The sequence below is a fragment of the Calliphora vicina genome, chromosome 3, assembly GCF_958450345.1.
Source record: "Calliphora vicina chromosome 3, idCalVici1.1, whole genome shotgun sequence".
Classification (NCBI taxonomy): Eukaryota; Metazoa; Arthropoda; class Insecta; order Diptera; family Calliphoridae; genus Calliphora; species Calliphora vicina.
The window spans coordinates 77,357,031-77,374,813 of NC_088782.1; the positions used below are offsets into that span (position 1 = coordinate 77,357,031).

Below are 17,783 nucleotides of genomic sequence, written 5' to 3' on the forward strand. Positions count from 1 at the left end.
GAACAGGTTGACCATCTCCGTTTAAAATCTACCACACTTTTGGACCCCTTTTTTGTGCTCTTCAATTCTCTTTTAACAAGAGCCCAATATCTCTCCAATGGCCTTAGCTACAGGCAGTTTGGAGGATTTGCCTCTATTTTACCACTCAAGACATTTCTTACCATAGTGACAGGATGCCAAATCAGGCCAAAAATAAGTGGACATATTAATTAGTCTTATGAATGGAAGCATCCTTTTTTGCAAACATTTCTTGATGTAAATTTCGGTATTGCCGCAACTGCATATTGCTTGCCATGCCAAGAACTTTTTGGGAACATTTTCTGATTTTGAGTTCTAAACTTTTCTACAACATTCCCTCGAGCATCAGCAACATAAAAATATTGACCCGGAAGCTACGAAAATTTTCCATACGTACGTTTCGTCGTACATTATGCAGCAGGTATATTTTTTGTATAAAATTTGACTTCCATTTCCGAGTTCTGTCTTTGGCCCCTAAATTTTTAGCAGAGTTCCTGTCATGAACTTTTTGAGCCTTGTATGATTTTTTCTTTTAATTGCAAATAAAAACGATCAGTAGTTTAATATTTACACAACAATTTAAATAGTCACAATGCTTTAAACATTGATGCCCATTTCATAGCACAATTGTGCAAATTAACCACGCACATATTCTTATTCACTTTTGTTTAGTCGTCACTGAAATAGCGACGAATGTACATGCTAAGCGGGTGTATTGCTATGTTTTAATTTTTTTCTCATGATCACTGAAAGAAATATTTGGATTGTTTAATATATTTCGAATTTTAAAAATCATTAAAGTGTTGTCTGGTTTTTTCCTTCAATTTACTTCTGTGAACAATCATTTTCAGATTTGAAATTAATTTAATCAAAACAATGTACATAAATTTTCTATTAATGACAAAAATTATTAATATCGAATTGTCAATTAATGAGCTATGATAATATGTATATATAATAATGGTGTTAACTAATAAAGCTTGCTAAATACAGATATCTTTTCTTTTAGTTCACTAAACTTTTCGTTCTGTGGAGTTCTCTTTCGCTCACCAACACAACTGCAGTTTTAGCTTTGGGCATCCCTGCTTTAAAAACACACTGGTAATGCAGTTGATGTTAAGTCCAACAATACACAAACTGACTGCAACTTGCTGTTACAATTTATATACACACTGCCATCATCTAGAATTTTCATGAATAATCTAACGACCAAAACTAGAATGATCTATTTCTAGAGCTTTCAGTAGCCTTAAAAAAATTGAAAAATTGCAATTTAATATAAACCGGTTTCGGTTTTTTAATAATAACCGGTTTTTCGGACAAAAAGAAGAAAATAAGTTTTATTTATTTATAATTATGATAAAGAATAAACAGGTGTTCTAATAACAAAAAATTATTTAATTTTGATTAATTTTTTTAACCTTTACAAGGTCTTCGGGTCAAATTTGACCCATTTTGAAATTAACATTTATTTTTTTCTAGAATGTCAACAACTACGTTAGGTTTTTAGAAATACAAATCTGGAGCACAAATCTTGAATTTTTGTTTCGCATAATTAAGTTAAATGTTTTCAGAGCTTTGGTAGCACTAATATATACATATGTATCTGTCTCTGCAATTCCCCATTTAAGCTAAGTACTCTGTTCAAAATTTCGTGCGAAATGCTTTCAAACTACATATAAAATATTTGGAATGAAATATTTGCGAAATAATTTCGCAAAAGCAGTACTCTGTTCTTTTTGTGAAATACATCCGGCAATCTTATTTTTCCACACGAAATAACATAAGCAGCACTTCTTTCGCACGAAATTTAAACCAACAGCTGATCATTTGTTGTATATAAAATTTTTCGCACGAAACAACCATATTGTCACTTAGGACAATATATAGAAGAGATATTGGATGTGGAAACCAGACGTTAATAACGTTAAATTCAAATTGATAGTGCAATTTCGTACCAATATATTAATTTATTAATTTTTTTAAAAATAAATTGAAAATTCCCTTTTGTCAATCAAATTATGCTAAAATGGCAACACTAACGCCAACATGAATAGATATCATACTCGAAAGATGAACTGCATCTCTTTTGATTTAAAAATGAATGCAACTGCTTAAAGTCAAGCTAAAAAATAAATGTGAGCAGTTGGAGATAGTTGGCAAAATAAAAGTAAAACTCTTCAAGATATAAAATTAAATTGCTATGCTGAGATCGAACCAGTTGTACTCTTGACAGAAAACGGTAGACGCGTACACGCTAAAACAAGAAACAACAAACGGTAAAGACGAACCTGGTTAACATTAAAGCCAGAAACACTCAAAACAAGAGGTATTTTGCAAAACGTCATTCAAACCACACATCCAAACGGGAGATCTCAATCGAATTGTTTTTTGAACACGTACGAATGAATACCACAACCACCGTCACCATCACCATCACCGCCACCATTTATGAGCACAAACTTCCAAAAACTCACAATACATTCAAATTGAAGCAAACTTCGAATATTCATCGATCGGCTATACAGCAATAATAACAATAACAACAACAGAAATAAATAAATAAAAATAAATAACTAATATTGTGTGTAGTTTTGTTTCTTGTTTTTATTATTTTCGAAATTTGAATTTTTATAACTTTTTTATTCAATTTGGTTTTTTTGCTTTTTTTATATGCGCACATACAGACTGTTCCGATGCGATATCCACGTTTTAGTTTGTGTTTGAGCTTCTGACACTGTGGTCGATCGGTTGGTTGGTTAATCGAGTCAATTCGAAGTTTGAATAATACTCGTCGTATCTTAAAATTTGTTTCTTTGAGTTATTTAATCGTGTATCGATCGGTTTTAACTGTGTGTTTCCCTATCGTCTTACGTACGTGTTCGATTGATTTATTTAAAGATCTGTGTATCGATTTCCATACAAAAAACATCCATCGAGCGAGCGGTTGATCGGAGTACATACTACAACTATAATATCATTTGTTAATTCTGCTTGTACATTTGGTACGTTTATTCGTTATTTCTGTGTTGTTTTGTTTCTTCGATATTGTGTTTGTTGTTGATATTGATGTTGTTGCTTACCTGTCATACATTATTTTGAAATTGGTGGAATAGTGCAATTGTTGTTGGTTGTGCTTGCGATTGTGATGGCTGTTTCTGTTTATTGTTTCTACTGTTTCTGTTGCTTCTTGGTCCGAAGACAAGTTAAATTTTAGTTGCCCATTTGCCATTTAATAATATTGAGAGCTAAGGTGATCAACAGTGGTACGGACATGCACAGACGGATACCGATTCTATGTATGTTTGTACATATGTGTTTATGTATGCATGTGTGGATCTGTGCCTCTGAGAAACACCAACAAACAAATGAACAATGAATCAAAAAACGTATTTTAAAGTCACTGATTGAATGAATGAATGTCTGACTAACTACTAGAGGTTTGTCGTGTGATATGTTCGTTCGGTCTTTACAGATTTCTTAAAAAAACAAACAAATTTGCGGTTTTACTTACAACGGGCAGTGTTGCTAACTAGGTGACTTTTCGTTTATACCGACATTTGCACCGTTTCGAGCTGCATTCGCTGAGAGTTTTCGAAAAAAGGCGAACATAATTCTTATATTGTGTGAGTTAGTATCTGTGTTCGCATCTGCATCTGTGCCAATGTATAAGAGAGAGGAGCATGAGTATGTTTGTACGTCTATGTGAATTTAGTCAATGGCAAAATTTTCAAATTGCAGACACTATTGTGCAATTATCAAAAGTACATTCAAAATAAATACGTACGTACGAATATTTGTATGATATGTATCTAGATACTTGCATGTTTGCATTGAGTACATACTACATGTGTGTGTTTATGTTTGGAATGTTTTTGTTAAGATCATTCGATCAACATTTTCTTAAGAAGCATAAATGTTAAAAACCAATATAATAAAATATGTACATAAATTAAAATAATTCTCAAATAGTTAGGTGCATAAGTATGTAGCTACATATGCATATGTAATTAATACTCGTATCGTAAATATAAAAAAAAGATACAAAAAAGTGCAAAAGGAAATGTTACTACTACAATAATACACCACAGTTTATTAAGATGTTAGGAAATTCCAAAATAATAAAATCGATATAAATAAATAAATTGCAAATACATACCTGTTTAAATAAAATAATATAATACGTTGCCAAATCGTAATTAAAACCATATCAATCGATATTCATACATATGAATTCACGTTTGTATTTACATACATTTGTAGGTAGTATGTAGCTATCTTGTATTTACCCAGCAGTTCTAGAAGACAGTCCCGAACTAGTGATTTTGTACCCATCATTTAGTGTGGGAACTAGTTACTGCAATATCTACGTGACTTTTTGATTACAATAAGACTGTCTAATAGCTGGTTCAAAGTAGTCAACGCATTGGATTCACATACTGGTTAAATAGCATCCACCGTCTTACTACACGCAGAGAAAAAATATAGTTGTCCATGGTTAATGTAACCATTTAAATAGTGTTACAAGTTTTTTAAAAATATTGTAGTCACAGTAACATTTTACATGATTGTGATAACCATAATATGGTTAATTTACGATTCACATGATTGTGTCAATCATATTTGTATATGGTTACAGTAAACCAGTATATGTTTGTGTCAACCATTTATATGACGAATAATTTTATCATAATATGTTGTTTAGAGTGTCCAAAAAAACCGGCAAATTTAAAAACCCGATTTCCGGTTTAACCTAAAAAGTGTGTTTTTGAAAAATCCGGTTTCGATTATTGTCTTTTAAAAAAATGTTAAGCGGTTTCGGTTTTTGTCTTCAAAAAAAAAACGGTTAACCGGTTTATATTAAATTTTTATTTAATGGAAATTTAGCATTTTTGAATTCTTTATGCAAATTTTTTATATCTTTTACGAAATGTTGTCAAATGCTATTTTTAAAAATGGTATCAAAGATTTTCATAAATATGTTTGAATGAGCTTTAGAAAATATATTTCATTAAAACCGGTTAACCGTCTTACAAAAACCGGTTTGTCAAAACACCGAAAAGTTAAAAAAACTGAAACCGGTGGAGTTTACAAAGATGAAAAAACCGGTTGACCGGTTTTCGGTTTTGGATACTCTAATGTTGTTCTCAGATTATGAGAACATTTACTTGTTTACTGTAACTATATATATGGTTGATACAATCATGTGAATTGCAAATTAACCATATTATGGTTACCACAACCATGTAAATAGTTACTGTGATATAATATTGTTAAAAAAGAACTTGTAACAATATTGAAATGGTTACAGTAACCATGGACAACTATATTTTTTCTCTGCGTTAGCTACCAAACCGTTTACTTGATCAGCTGCATAACTAGTTATTTTAACATGCACGGGTGCTAATTGACCTCAAATAGTCAGCTAAAAAGACATATCACAGACAGTCTAATAAAGGATTGCTTGTAACTTCACTATAGGTTACTAAGAGACACTAAAGTGGCTATTAACTTCACGCTATGTTACATGGGATATCAGTATACTTAAGCAAAAATATTCTGTATGAGAATTATATCAACACAATTTGTATAAAACCAGTTTGTACGAATTACTCAGAGTCACTTAAGTGGCAATTGTCTTTACGCTAGATTACCTGGGATGTATAAAGTTGCCAATTGTCTTCTCTCTGCACTACAAAGAGCAAATACGTGTCAATTGACCCAAAATATAAATAGGAGTCAGCCAAGTGATAGGACCTTAGTGACAATTACTTTCTATAAGGGATACATTGACTACTTACTTAACTGCTGGGTATCTTGTATTTATATCTGTAAAAATCATTAATATACATTCAAACATTGTTGTTATTGCTATTAACACCTCCACCTACTGCCTCACAATTATCAACATAAAGAAATACATAGCTAAGCTGACTTATTATAAAATCATCTCGAACTTCATATCAAATGGCATCATTTAACCATCCATACATCCATCCAACAAAAAAAAAATTAATAACAAAAACAAATGCTGTTTTTTGGCATGATCATAAGAAACACCAACCAACAACAATATCAACATCAATAAACATATTAACATACTTTTATCTACATTAAAGTATGCGCCCATATCATTATAAATAAATTCAAATAAATATGTACTAGCTCATGTATGTATATTTTTTTGTGACTTATAAATTAAATATTTTTATGTACATCTAAAAAAAAATAAAAATAACTTAAACAAAGGTATGTAACCTCACTTTTAATTAAACCGTAGTCAGTCTGTCTGTCAGAATTCTTGACCAAATAGTAACCGCTTTGGTTCTAGTTTGGTTGGTTTGTTCCGATGTTTGTCGGATTTTGCAAACTAATGAAGACGTTGAAGAAAAAATTCTGTTATGCCAAAATAATAAACTTGTTTGGAAAATATGAATATAGCATTATCTTAAATATTTAATTTAGTCGGGTAAATATATAATACATTCATACATATTTCAGATTTCAGTTTCTTTTGAAGCATTTAATTTTAATATTTCAGTTCTTTCAAAATTATAATGATTTGATTTGTGGCCATTTTTGACACCATTGCGTTTTTTAAAATATTAATTTCGGAAATGAATATTAAAAACTATTAAGTTTTCTTTGTAAAACTACAATACCTATATAAAAACGTTTTCCAGATACCAGTGTACTTTTTCAGTACAAATGGCACTTCAAAAGTTCTGCAATAACAGCCTGTTTGTATAAATATTATTCGCCACAATAACGAAAACAAAACTTTGTTTCGTCTTTGTAAATGAATTTTTTTAATTTCCAAATGACATTATTTGAATATTTAAAATATTTACATAAAAAGTTTATGCAAAAATAAACGATTCCTTGTGATTTACAGAAACCAAATTTGTTTTTGGAATTTAGCATATGAAAACTAAATCTTACTAAAATATTAATTTTGTATTCCCGAATAACTTTCAATGAAATCCTATTTATGTTTTGAAAATAAATTTTGGCACTATTAGTCTCACTTTGGCAAGTTTTAGACATAAAGAGGGCAACCAAAAATATGCTCTAAAATATGCACTTAAAAACGAAAAATATGCTCTTTAAATATAAAAAATATGCACCTAAAAATAGTCGGTTTTTGTTTGATTTTAAAGTTTTAATAAAATACTGAGCTCATAAATTAAAATCGGTTATTACAGGATTAAATTTCGATTTTAAAGACTACATGAAAATAGTTGATTCAATTGATTTTATTATTGCAATAAATTACTATGTGTTTAGTTAAATTTTAAAATTTTCAAACTTTAAATTCTTTAGAGTTTCTTAGACAATCTAATTAATTGAACCATTCATTTTGAATTATCATTTTGTTTCAAAATACCACGACATTTAATATGTTTCTTCATTTATCATCCATAGTTTCCTCTATAGATATCTTTGTATATTGCTTTTTTAATGATTTCTTAATATCTTCGCTACAATTTGTGTAAATCTTATTAGTGGTAAAGTGTTAATGCCCAACCATAACTGTCTCAAGCTACCTTAATTTATTTTTTAAATGTGTTATACAATACAATATACTTAAGATGTTGTCCCTAATAATTGAAAATATTGAAATATTCTTTTAATACTTTTACGAATGTTTTACTATTTGTTTACTATTTAATTCTAATATACGGACATGGGTATTCTTATTATACCCTTCACCTTCGTGAGAAGGGTTTGTCATTCATAAGTTTGTCATTCCGTTTGTAATTTCCACAATATAATTTTCCGACCCTATAAAGTATATATATTCTGAATCCTTATAGATAGCGGAGTCGATTAAGCCATGTCCGTTTGTCTGTCTGTCCGTCCGTCTGTCTGTTGAAATCAATTTTTTTAGATAAGAGAGTATTATGCGTTTGTACTGATGTTTTTAACACCCAAACATATTAGTATAACACCCATCTTAAAGTATATCGATCGCCTCAGAATCACTCTCTGAGTCAATTAAATCATCAGTCGTCTGGCTGGCTGCCCATGTAAACCTTGTGCGCAAATACGATCAAATTTGGTACATAAATTTTGTTTTGGCCCAAGGACGAATCCTTTTTAAACTGGTTAAAATCGGGCTATTATTTCACCTAACCCCCATACAAATGTCCTGCCGAAATAGGACTTTATCGGTCATAAATGTTTAATTTATATAGGATTTCGCTCCAAATAAGTTACCTAATGTTACCTAATTTTATGATCATCAGTCCATATAGCCTACTACATAGCCTACTTCCGAAAATCACTCAAGAAAATAAATTATTGAAATTGTTTGCCCTACACTGAGTAAATGTTTTTGCTCATTCGGAGCTTGACCGACCATAATTTCAACAAATCTCAAATTTGTATTTCAATAATTTTCAATTTACGAACCCGGAAAGTAATTCCCTAATTGCATTGTTAACTTCAAGAGTTGATGGGCGAAACTCAATTAAAAATGTTCATATAAATTGTAAAATTGTTGTTGAAAATTAAAATTCTACAAGTAAAGTTCAAATGAATACATCAAGTTTTCAATAAATAAAAAGTAAAAGTGTAAACTTGTCTGATGTCACTTGTTTGTATCCATAACGTACCAGCACAAAATTTTTAAAGTTCTATTAATATTAACTACTTAGTATGAATATTATTTATTTGTTTACATAACAAATTATTTTATAAGTTGTGAAGTAGTTGTTTAAACAAACACTTTATTGTTCATATATTTTAACAAATATTTTTAAATAAGTACTTACACAATTATTGAAATATTTTGATGGCAAGTGTACGGTTTCTACTAACTATTTGTGTATATAATTTTGTCAACTAGGGGTGTAAATGCGTAATTAAATTATGTGTTTACATATCGAGGGACTATATTCAAAATCCTCTATCTATGAAAACTCTTGGTTTCAGGAAATATTCATCTTGGTCCCTATAGAATTCTAAGTTGATTTAGCTATGTCCGTCTGACCGTCTGTGTAATAAAAATTTCTTCTCCTAATTAATTAAATTTATAGATTAATGTTTATAATTTTCCTAAGCTGTCTGAAATTGAAAATCAGCAAAATCGGGATGTTATAACAAATGTTCTGTACCAAATATGAGACAACCTTAAACATTTTTATATAATTTTCACATATTTTTTTGGTTATTTTGTGTAAATATATTCAGCCCAATTATGAATAAAAATTCCCCGAGAGTTTTTTCCCTTTTCCGATTTTTCCTATTCAAATTCAATGGGAAAAAACTCCCTGGGAACAAACTCCCGGGGAATTTTTTATTCACAATTGGGCTGATTATGAAATTGTACACTCGTTATTCCTATGATAAAAGACCTAGTGTTTATAAAAATCCGACTTTTTTCGTTTTTAGTAGTTAGTAATGGTTAATATTAAATAACTATAAATATACAAAAGTGCTAAGTCCATTTTATTTTGTGAAAATTTAAATGATTGTCTCAGTCAAATGGAATGGAGTATAAATTGTTACTAAATATATAATAAGTATTTGTTTTAATTATTGGTTTATTTATTAAATTGCAACCAAAAAAATTAATTTTTTAATTAAATATTTGATAATTCTAAAATTTATTATCACCTCGACATTCTGATATGAAACAGAAAATGTTACAAGTCCCAAAAAAGGACCTATAAGATGCAAACGCACTTTTTCTTAGCTGTGATTATTTGTCACTATAAATCATATAAATAATTAATAAAACTCTATTATCAGATTTCAAAAATATTTCAAATCATGGATTTTAGACCGTTTATTTCAAAAAAGGAACTTTGTACACAAAGCTAACGAAATGATTGATAAAATAAAATTTTAAGAACAAACCACACTAATGAAGTCAAATTTAATGAAAGAAGGAATGTACATCAAACTCAATAAGACTTAGCTTAACTTCTAGAATTATGCTAGAATTTCGGAATTATGGGTAATTTATTCTGAAAAAGTATTTAAGTCCTCTACTATTTAGAATCATTGTAATTCTTAAAAAGTTGTATCTAAAGAGGTTTATAATGTAAATCAGCAGTTTAGCTTTCAAATCAGACCAAATGTTTGATATAATGTGTACACAATGAATATGAAAAATGCACAAAAACATGAGATTTATTAATTTTAGACCCAAATCCAGTTATATATAGTCCTGATAAACCGGTTAACCGAAAATCAACATTTTAAATTAACCGGTTCGCAAAAAACTGAGATTTTGAAGAAAAACCGGTTTTTCGGTTAACCGGTTATCCGGTTTATAAACACTAAAAAGACCAAACTCTGTTGAAATTGGTAAGAATCGATCCCTGATTTCATCTAGCCTCCATACAAATTTCTCCCAGAAATATGGCGCCTATAGAATTGCAGTATCCATTCAACATAATAAGTTTCCTGATAAAATCAAATCACAGGACCAAAAGTTGTGTGGATCGGTCGATATTTGTCCATAGCTCCCATATAGAGTTCACTTCCGAAAATCACTCAAATACTCATAAATCTCTTATAAGTAACTTCATCAGGTTAGAGTTAGATGTAAGTAATCACCATATATACCAAACCAAAGAATTTTATAAACGTTAAATTAATATAATTTATACACCAATTTTTTAATTGCTTTTGTCATTGAAAGTATAAAAAATATCCTTTTCTTAACACATTCAGTCCGCTATAATTTCATATGTTTTTACAGTTGGCAAGTTTCGAAAAGGCCTATTTTTAGTTAAACTACTTACAATGATAGGAAAGTAATTTATAAAAAGTTAGAAGGCTCTAACTATAACAGTTTTTTAGATATTCGAAAATAACTTTGTATGTTCAGATAGCATCCATTTGCGTTCAGTTGTTCTCAACTACATACAATGGTAACAAAATAACTCACGCAAAGTTTTGAGAATCTCCAGATATTTTTGAGTTCTCCGGATACCCGATAATATTTATTTACTTTATGTGAGAGAGGGCACGTCCATTTCTCTGATCCACTTGTTGCCATTACAGGACACTGATATAAACTTAATTGAGAAGGGTCATTCCCACTAAGCAAATTCATTACAATTTCAGCCAAACATATTGAAAATATAGGAAACTGATTCAGACAAAGCTTAAAGACCTCCATTACAATTTTTTGAATGGAGGTCCTACACTCCGATCTCGCCCATTTTTAGTTTGAAGTTTAATATTTACAGTGGTAAGTAATACATTCGCACTAAGCTTAAAGACTTTCACAATTATTGTTTCGTTAGCATGGTAACAAAATAAATCCAGATAATATTGATATCTGTTTATTTTGTATGTGTGGTTCCATGTCCATTAATAATAACCAGACAATATTCAAATTACGTAACATTATAAACAAATGTATCATGTAAAGATTGAAAATTCTCGCAATTTTACTTATTCACATATTAAAAATTGACGATGTACTTTGTATGGGAGTTGCCACACCCTCTGTTCCGATCCAGACAATTTTTAGCTAAACTCTGTATGTATAGTGATAAGAAATTGGTTCATACAAATTACAAATAATTTACAATTATAGTTCTGCATATATTCGAAATTAACTTATTACTTTTTATGGGAGGTGACACGCCCACTAACCATATTCAGCCAAACTATGTAAAATGATGAAAGAGCTATTCGGACAAAGTTTGAAGATTCTTGCATTTGTAGTTCTGTCCCACCCCCTGCTCTGATCCCTCCCATTTTTGGTTAAACCTCATACACTGATAAGAAATTGAATCATGTAAAGTCTACATCCGTTTTGTATATGTAGATATTTAGACATCTGTCATGGTCTCCAAAAAATCATCTTAACACATTTTTTCTCATATGTTGTAGATCTAGCTAGTTGGCGAACAGTTTAATTGTAAATTTAAATAAAATAAATCATATTATACAATTTGAAAGTAAATTTTTAATTTGGCTTAATTTCATTTATTATAATTACTCTTTAAGAAAAAGTCCGTGCCTTTTTGAATGAATCACAGGTTGAATAAAATATTATTTTATTTTTCAACATAGTCTCCTTTGAGCTCTATTCACTTTGTCCAACGTTTCTCCAATTTGTTTATCTCTTCCAAAAAATAAGATTGGTCATCGTTGGAGTCAAATCTCTTTCCGCCGAGACATTTCTTCAGGTTTGGAAACAAGAAATAGTCACTCGGTGCTCATTTCTTAGCCTAATTCCTGGATTGTGAGCAAACGCGGCAGTCATCTTTCTCACACCCAAGTGATCATTCAAAATTTAAACCATTTACATATTGTAAATATGTAAGTTTCAGTCTCTGATGGTACATAATTCCTAATACAATCTTGCAAAATATGAATTTCTTATATGTAATTGGGGTATAATGAATTCATCTGTTAAAAACTCTGCAAATCGTTAAAATTATAAGAGTATGTGATGTTTCAATAATTACTTCAAAATAAAATTGTAACACTTTGTGTTAAGAAAAACAAAAATAAATAAATAAATAAATCGTAGTAAAAAATACAAGCAAATTATGTAATTTATAGGTTTGCGAGTGAATATACTCGTACGCACGAAGAAATATAAAAATAAATATTTGTTGGTTTTAACCATGAATGAATGAATGTATGAATGTGCAAGTATCGCAATTTGACCATCATTAGTTACTGTTTTGTCTTTAATGTGCTCCCAAAATACATTTGTTGTATTTTGTATTTACCTTGCCAACGGAAATGAATTCCAAACATTTACGAGTCTTCAAATGTACAAATTTGAACATGTTACACATCCATCCACGCAAACTCGTACTATAATACAGTATTTGAGCAAAATACACACATATTTATTTATTTAGATACATTTGAATGTAAAAAACATACAACATCAATTTTCTTCTTACATTTTTAAGACTTCTTTTTTGCTTTTTTAATGTTTTTTTTTCAGTTTCTTTAAATTTAATCAATTTAACCTTAAACAAAATTAGGACACTGTTCGTAAAAACCTGATTTAGTTTAGATGACCAGCAATGAAGATGAATTAGGCAACAGCACTAATTGTCCAAAATAGCGTAGATTTTAATTATAAAAATCAATGTCTAAAAGGTAGGGTATGTATTCAGTTTCCCATTACCTATAAACTATTTCGGAATATCTCGTATAGAGATTAATGTTCTGCCTTTAGTTTTTAATCACGCTTTTCTCGATATTAAATTTTAAACAAATTCAAATCAACATGATTCATTTACCATCATGTATAATGGTTGATACGGCTTAAAATTTCTATCTTAATTTTTAAACAAATATCTTCGAAATTTTTAAAATTTAAAAACTAGCACTTATTCAATTATAACAATGTGTTCAGTAACGAATCCTACGCCATGTGGGTTAGATTAAATTATGGACAGATCCTTACAATCCTTGGTAGAACGATTTTGGTTCATATAAAACTTGTTTATGTCCAATTTCATCACAATATTAATTATTATAAGGCAATTATGAATTTTTAAGTTATTTTCTGAGGGGAAATTGGAATGGGGACTATTGGGACTGGGCGCAAATGTTGCCCGATTTTAGCCTTACTTTGCAGTATAATTTCAAAGTACTTAGTAACAATTTGTAGACAATTTTATGACTGCTCAAACAATATTTGTATGTGAGCTATGTGAAATCATGGACCGATATTACTCCTTTCGTTTGGGCCCTATCTAGTTTTCAACAGCAGACAGAGGAAACAGAATATATACATATACTAATGTGGGTCTGGAACAAATATTTTGATGTGTTACAAAAGGAATGACAACATGAACATACCTTCCATAATTTTTGATGGTGGGTATAATAATAGATACACCACAATTTAGTCTTAACCATTTCAGAAACACCGCCAAAATTTTAAGTAGTTCCGTATTTTCCAAGTTATTTTCTAGCAAATGATCTACAGACTTATAATATTAAATATCGACATATCAACAACATACATTTAAGCAATTCTAAATATAGAAGTAAAAAAGGTTAAACATTTGTATTTTTGATACTAGTATCTGTTCGGTTGGAAATGAAATGTCTGTAAAAACTTAAATCTTATTACAAGATGAATATAATGGCTACATGATAGTTTACAGTACGATCAATATTTTGATGATTTTAAAATGTAAAGCACATGATCAAGGTATAAATCAAACGATATAGAAGAACAATTATATCTTTAAAACTTAACTGTTTAATTGATAGTATAAATTTAACAGTCCAATTTGCTGGGAACTCTGTTGTATAGTTTTTGGACATTGAGTGATCCACATTTAATTATTTTATGTGTCTTTACAAATATATAAAACCATATTTTTTTTAAAATTTTAGGTCATATTTTGATTTTTAAAGTATATTTTAAAATAATAAATCATTACTAATACATACTTATGTAAAAAAAATCTCCGTTTACAAGTATTTTTTAGAGTTGTCAAATTTTGTTTAAAGAAATATCAGATACTTAATATATTCAAAACTGAGTATTGAATATGAAGTTTTTTAACAAATCCATGTTCAGCATGCCAGATTTAATAAAATGTGAGATAGATTTACATACTATATTCGAAACAATTTTTGATTTGGTGTAGCAAAATATTCATGATATGTATATATATTACATTACAAAAAACTAACAAATCGAAAACTAATTCATTGAATTAAAATAAATTTACAACAAAATATATAATTGGGGTATTCACACGGTCTACTATTTGGTCATATTGTCATAATGTCCTAATATATTAAGATAGTTTAAACAAATTTTTGTTGTGTTTCAAACAAAAAAGTTCTAAACTAATAAGACTATTTAACGACAACTATTATAATATATTAGGACATTATGACAATATGACTAATAGCAGTGTGAATACCCCAAATATATTTCACATTTATTCCCGTATTCTGAACTTTATGAAATTGAGAAATATTTAACAAAACTGAACATTTTATAACTTTTATATGGAAATTGACATTAAAAACATTTATCTTATAATTTTGTTAATGTCATAAAATTCCTTCATTAAAGGACGATGTTTTGAGTACATATCCAGCACCTTTTTAGGGAAATATATTGAAACTAGGGTACATTGCCATTACTATGAGACCAATAAAAAAACTGCCTAACTAAGTGAAAAAATTGGTTAGGCTGTTTAAAAGTTATTTGAAATTAAAACTGAATAATTTTAGACCATTCTTATTAAAAGTTTAACCTCGATAGAATCCTGACCATGTTTGTATACTCCCTATATTAATATTTAAAATAATGAAAATAATCAAATTCTATATATTTTGAATAATGTGAACGCGAAATTATTAATAAACTTGTGTATAAGACTGTCAATGCTAGGGAGACCTGATGCTCCCTGATTGAAATTAAAAAATCTGGCTCCGTTAGGATTTTAAGCGAGAAAAGTTTTATAAATACGCTGAAATTTAGCTTTCTAGTATTTTAGGAGCTTCCAAAATATCAAAAATATCGTCATTTCCGGGACGGGATTGGCATCCTCAGCACAGAGTAGAACAGATAGTCAAATTTGACGATTCAAAAATCAGATGTTAGGGCAGTTCTCATTCACAATGGCAATTAAAAGAGAAAATATTGCAAAAATAAATTATCACATCAAACTGCTGGCAGATAATTGTGTAAATAAGTATATTGGGGCGGTGATGCAAACTCATCTTCAGAGAGCTTCTCCTGGGGCGATGAGTGCCTCAACAAGTGATTTAAACTAATAAATAATAAAAAACTTGTGTCTTATTTACCCAAATCGCAATTAACCTTCCATTAGTCGCAATCATTTTCAATCGAGACTAGTCACAAATTTGATACAAATTGATATCAATTAAAAATGGCGCGTTTCAAAAATAATCTCTTCACTTTTTATTTCGATAACATAAAAACAATATTAAATGCAATGTATTTAAACGAGTAATACAAAAAAATTGCAGTAAAAATATTATTTTACCAAAAATAACTTAAAATTTAGGGTTTTTAAAAAAAATTAGAATAAAATAATGTTTGTCTGTATCAACCAGATCAGTTGCGAGTAATGGAGGGTTGAATTATTGCGGCAGAAAAATAAAACCAAAACAAAATGAAAAGGGCAGTTCATAAAGTAAGAGACAAATATAAAACTAGATTATTTTCTATATCGTGACACCTCTGTATATACTCTGTGATCCTCAGTGATGACCCTTCTGAAATCTCATATAATAAACAAATATTTTATTTGCATGGAAATAGAAACACGACTACATAATTTAATAGGGATCGGTCCATATTCTCAGCACACATGAGATTTTTTTAAAACAAATTCAAAATAAACCAAAACTAGCTTTTTCAAAATTATTTACTTTCGTTCTTGGTTCTTAAATATTTTCTTTGTAATACCATTTTATCTTTATTTATTCCCACTGTACTACTGAATAAAGAATTTCAAATAAATAATACTAAAAAGTAAATAAAACAAATATTTTATTAGAAACTAGTTTGGAACAAATCACGTAGCACACAATACGCGTATTAGACAATATGTATTTGTCATTCGGAGAGCATGCCAATATATTATTTAAATGAAAAATTGCAAATTCTTTTTCTTTTAAATTAGCTCTATTTTAAATTATAGAACAGAACAGAATGAGAGAAACCAGTATTTCATTAATTGTACTGCTGGTTGTGTTTAAAAAGAATGTTAATTTTGTGATTAACTTAAATATTTAATTATTCTTTGTGTTTTATTTTTTTACATTTTACTTTCGAACATTTTTTGACAATATGTATTACATATAGTGCGTAATACAATTTTTTTGCACTACATTTATGGTGTTTTCTTTTCTGGTATAAATGATGCATTTTTTCTGCCTTTTACCTTCGTGTTCTTTTCTGAAAAAAATTTAGTTTGGTCGTGTTCTTTGCTAATAATGTTACCCTAAAACCCTGAATATATGCTACATGTTTCACTCTCAATTTTATCAAAGGGTTAGAAATGCAACACTTTGTATGTAAGAAAAAAGTATAGTTTTATAATATTTAGAAGCTAGATAAAAGAAAATTGCATAAATGGTAATGATTTATGTTCTATTGTGATCGTTAAAAATGCAACACATTTTGAGGGTTTGGGTAACCTTTAATAAATTGTACAAAATTAGAATTCCGATTACAGCTACAACGATATTGTAAAGTATAATTAACCTTAATTAAATCTAAATCAAAATTTTAAAAATGTTGAAATTTATTTTGATAGATATCCCACTCGCAGCCCACTATGCGACCAATAGATCTTAAAGAAAAATACCTAAGCTTTCTTTTGAGCAAAAGAATATTTTTTTTTAAATAAAAAGCGCCCATATTGGAAAAAAATTTCGATTTTACAAGAAAAAGTCAAAAATTGTATGTCTTGAGTTACAAAATATTTATTTTGATAGATATCCCACTTGCATTCCACTAAGCGATCAAATAGTTCTTCAAGGAAAATATCCAAGCTTTTGTTTGAGCTAAAAAAATTAAAAAAGGGTCCATTTTAAAAAAAAAGTCAACAAAGTTTTTGATTTTGCAAAAAAAAAGTCAAAAATTGTATGTTTTGAGTTACAAAATATTTAGTTTGATAGATATTGAACTAGAATCCCACTAAGCGACCAAATATGCCTTCAAGGAAAATATCTGAGCTTTATTTTAAGATTTCGGAAAAAAATTTAAAATTTTTTTTATTTTTTTTTTATAAATTTTTTTTCGGAAGATTGAAGAAAGAGCT

General features: G+C 29.1%; 1 protein-coding gene across 2 annotated transcripts in view; it reads left to right on the forward strand.

Moving 5' to 3' along the window:
- The first annotated feature begins 2,261 nt into the window (after window positions 1-2,261).
- The window catches only part of ckd (cracked), a 39,046-nt gene continuing 23,524 nt past the window's right edge, over window positions 2,262-17,783 (forward strand). The window contains exon 1 of one of the 2 annotated variants that reach the window (XM_065503570.1): window positions 2,262-2,347. The gene's annotated coding sequence lies outside the window, so the exon portion shown is untranslated. Of the gene's footprint in view, window positions 2,348-2,688; window positions 3,024-17,783 lie in introns of those variants that run through there. The other variant, XM_065503569.1, reaches the window with a different exon arrangement.